Genomic DNA, 4376 nt, shown 5'->3' on the forward strand with positions numbered 1-4376 from the left:
GATTTTTTTGTCAAGTTCTATCCATTTACATTGTAGCTTCCTGACATCAGTGTTTTTAAAATATGAGTAATACATAATTGTGGAAACATATCATGTTTTCTTTATCCATTATTTATTTGAGGGATATTTAGGTTGTTTCCAGGTTCTAGTGCTTACAAATAAAACTTCTGTGAATATAGCAGAGCAAAAGTTTTTGTGGTATGACTGAGTATCCGTTGGGTATATTCACTGAAGTGGTAAAGCTAGGTTATGTGGTAGTTTGATTCCAAATTTTCTGAGAAATTAACGCATTCATTCCTAAAATGGCTGTACAAATTTGTACTCCCACCAGCAGTGGAAGAGTATTCTTTCCTTACAGCCTCTCCAACATAAGCTGTCATTTGTGGTTTTGGTCATATTCCTTCTGAGATGTGTAAGAATCTGAGTCATTTTGCTTGGCATTTCTGTGATGGTGAAGGATGTTGGACATATCTTTAAATGTATCTTAGCTATTTTAGATTCATTTGCTGAGAGTTCTATTTAGGCCTGTAACCATGATTTTAATCGAATTGTCTTATTTTTTAATTTCTAGTTTCTTTATATATTTCGAATATAAGCCTTCTCTCAGATGTGGGTTATTGAAGATCTTTTCCATTATGCAGGCTGCAATTTTGTTCCTTTTACAGTGTTCTTTGCCTAACGGAAGCTTTCAGTTTCATGGGGTACCATTTATTAATTGCTGATCTGTGTCTGTGCTACCGGTACTCCATTCAGAAACTTGTCTCCTATGTCAGTGCATTCAAGACTATGCCCACTTTCTCTTCTGTTATGTTCAGTGTAACTGTATTTATATTGAGGTCCTTGATCCATGTGGACTTGCATTTTGTGCAAGGAGACAGATATGGGCCTATTTATATTCTACATGCAAATAGCCAGTTATTTTAATACCACTTATAGAAAATACTTTCTTTTATCATTTCATAATTATGGCTTCTTTATTTAAAATTAAGTGTTCATAGGTACTTGGATTTACATCTGTTCTTAACTTTGATTACATTCATTGACCTGTCTGTTTTTATGCCAATACCATGCCGTGTTTATTGCTATAGCAAGTAATGCTTGAAATTATGGATAGTAATATCTCAGAAAGTTTTTTTTATTATATAAGATTGTTTTAGTTATCCTGTATTTTTTTTTTTTGGTTTCTTTGTTTCTTTTTTTTTTTTTTTTTTTTTTTTTGGTGTTTCGAGACAGGGTTTCCCTGTAGTTTCTAGAGCCTGTCCTAGAACTAGCTCATGTAGACCAGGCTGGCCTCAAACTCAGAGATCCGCCTGCCTCTGCCTCCCAAGTGCTAGGATTAAAGGCATGCGCCACCGCCGCCCTGCTTTTTGTTTCTTGATATGAAGTTGAAGATTGTTCATTCAAAGTTTGCAAAGAAATGTGTAAGGATTTTGTTGAGGATTAAATTGAATCTGTAGATTGCTTTGGCAAGATGGCCAATTTTACTATATTAATTCTACTGATCCATGACATGGGAAGTCTTTCCATCTTTTAATATATTTTGCAAAGTCTTTCTTCAAAGATTTGAAGTTCCTATTATTTAACTTGCTAGCTTAAAATTACCCCAAAATATTATACACGATTTGTGGTTATTGTGAAAGGTGTTATTTTCCTGATTTCTTTATCAGTTCATTTGTCATTTATGTATGAGGGCTACTAATTTTCTTTAGTTAATCTTACATTCACCCACATAGTTGTAGGAGTTTGTTAGTAGAATATTTGGTGTTCCTTATATCACATCTGCAAAAAGCAATACTTTAACTTTTTCCATTCCAATTTGTGTCTCCTTGATATCTATTTTTTTCTTATTGCTCTAACTAGAACTTAGGCTATTATATTTAATAGATATAGAGATTTAATAGATTAATTTTCATGAAATTAATTTTATCTGCATTTAATTTGATATTGGTTGTCACCTTGTGTGTATAGCTTTTTTTTAGAATAACAAAAATATTTTACTAAAACATAAGATTTACAGAAGTTTCCAAACAAGCCAAGCCATACAAAATGGTCACAAGCTTTCTTCTTCTTCTTCTTCTTCTTCTTCTTCTTCTTCTTCTTCTTCTTCTTCTTCTTCTTCTTCTTCCTTTGGGGTAATGGTGCAGAGAATCTACACTTGACAGCAAAGTCACAATGTTATTAGTGAAGGCTGTGATGTTAATTTAATGTTCCAATTTTGGTTCAGACAATCAAGCTTGTCCATCTACAGCATCGAAAGTTAGACTTGGCAAGAGAACATATTCTAAAAAACTGGTTAGCTGCATTTACCCACTAAAATTAGATTTTATAAGAGGCAGAAGGAGAAAGGAAACCATAAAATTAAAATAAAACTTTCCCCTTAAAAAATAAAATAAAAATACCCATACCTCTGGCAGCTAACCCTGACAACTATCTTCATTCACAGAACTTTGTACTTAAAACATAATGGAGAAATGAATCCAAGCAGAGTCACTGCTTTTAAACACTTCATAACAACCTGGATGACACTTCTAGCCTCTGCTCATGCTTTACAACAGTGAATCAGAACAAGACATAGATTTGCTAATGTGCATGTCATCAACAAAGATGAAGATGCCCAGGTTTTTATTCTGTAATGTTTCTAAGACTTTGTTCATTAAATGCAAACAAAAAAAAAGGAAGAGTCTTGGCAGAACAGGAGAAGTGATGTACACTTGATAATCTGATCGACTTAAATATTATTCACGGCATATAGCCTAGTCCATACTCTCGCTGCTTCTTTGGTGTGGGCTTCATTGGTCTTCTACTGCTCAGCTACATCATTTGCTAATGGATCATCTGGATTAGGAGCACTTAACAAAGCCTGGATTGATAGCAGAACTGTGTGAATCTGCAGTGCTAGGGACCACTTACCTTTCAAAATATCTAAATATATTCTTCCCCTCTTGTCTATATTAGGATGATAAATTTTGGTCATGAAATACTTTAGGTGCTGCCATTGGGTATTCTTCTGGAAGGAATAGTTCAAGTTTAAAAATCCCTCCCTCAAAGGGGAAATCTTGGGGGCCAGCAATGACCACATGAAAATAATTCATGATCCTAGAGAAGCTAAATAGGAAGGTGTACCTCCAAAAAACAACCATGTAGTTATCCTCCTGGATATTGGAAGTATACAAGATTTCCAGGAATAAATTTTAGAGCTTGGGGGTGAGGGTGGGATGGGGGTAAGGGGAGATGGGGAGAGAGAAGTGAGAAGGGGAGGATGGGGAAAGCATGGGGAAATGGGACAGTTGGGATGGAGGAAGAGTGGATATGGGAGAAAGGAAGTATATATCTTAATTAAGGGAGCCATTTGAGGGTTGGCAAGAGACTGGACCCTGGAGGGGTTCCCAGGTGTCCAAGGAGATGCCCCCAGCCTGTTTCTTAAGCAGCTGAGGAGAGGGCTCCTGAACTGGCCCTATACTGTAGCCACTCTGATGAATGGCTATAGAACCTTCATCTGGCAATGGATGGAGATAGAGACAGAGACCCACATTGGAGCACTGGACTGAGCTCCCAAGGTCCAAATGAGGAGCAGATGGAGGGAGAACATGAGCAAGGAAGTCATGGCCACAAGGGTTTTGCCCACCCACTGTGACGGTGGGGATGATCTAATGGAACTCACCAAGGCCAGCCTGACTGGGACTGATGGAGCATGTGATCAAACTGGACTCTCTGAATGTGGCTGACATGAAGGGCCAACTGAGAAGCCAAGGACAAAGGCACTAGGCTATGATTCTACTCCGTATACTGGCTGTGTGGGAACCTAATCTGTTTGCATCCTCAGCTTCCTAGACCAGGATGGAGAGGGGAGGACCTTGGACTTCCTACAGGGCAGGGAACCCTGACTGCTGTTTGGACTGGAGAGGGAGGAGGAGGGGAAATGAAGGGAGGAAAATGGGAGGAGGTGAGGAGGTGAAAATCTGTAGTAGTAGTAGTAATAATAATGATGATGATGATGATGATGATGATGATGATGATGATGATGATGAAAAAAGGAAAAGTATGGGCGTTGCTCTCATCTGGTTCTGCTTTAATGCCAGGAACTGCTTCTGCCAGCAAACGCTGAGTTTCCTTGATGATCCTGTGGGGCAGCCAGGCCATCTTGTCCGAACCCGAGTTTGGCCTCTGCTCTTGTCTCCATCTCTGCTTGCCTCACGCCTATATATAGCTTTTATTATGTTTATGTAAAAGACATTTTTAATTGCTCTTCTTAATGTATAAACTAAAATATTTATTATAGAGATTCTGAATCAGTATGTCTAAACCATGACCCACAGCTGTGTATTAAAGGTTTTTATACTGCCTACCAATGGTAGGAATGGCTTTAAAAACCAAAA

The 4376-nt window shown here is 37.8% G+C and overlaps 1 pseudogene; it reads right to left on the reverse strand.

The window, feature by feature from the left end:
• Positions 1 to 2728: 2728 nt before the first annotated feature.
• On the reverse strand, positions 2729 to 4140 carry LOC119810617 (annotated as a pseudogene).
• Between the last annotated feature and the right edge of the window lie 236 nt (positions 4141 to 4376).

Source organism: Arvicola amphibius, chromosome 3, assembly GCF_903992535.2.
Source record: "Arvicola amphibius chromosome 3, mArvAmp1.2, whole genome shotgun sequence".
In the NCBI taxonomy this organism is placed as follows: domain Eukaryota; kingdom Metazoa; phylum Chordata; class Mammalia; order Rodentia; family Cricetidae; genus Arvicola; species Arvicola amphibius.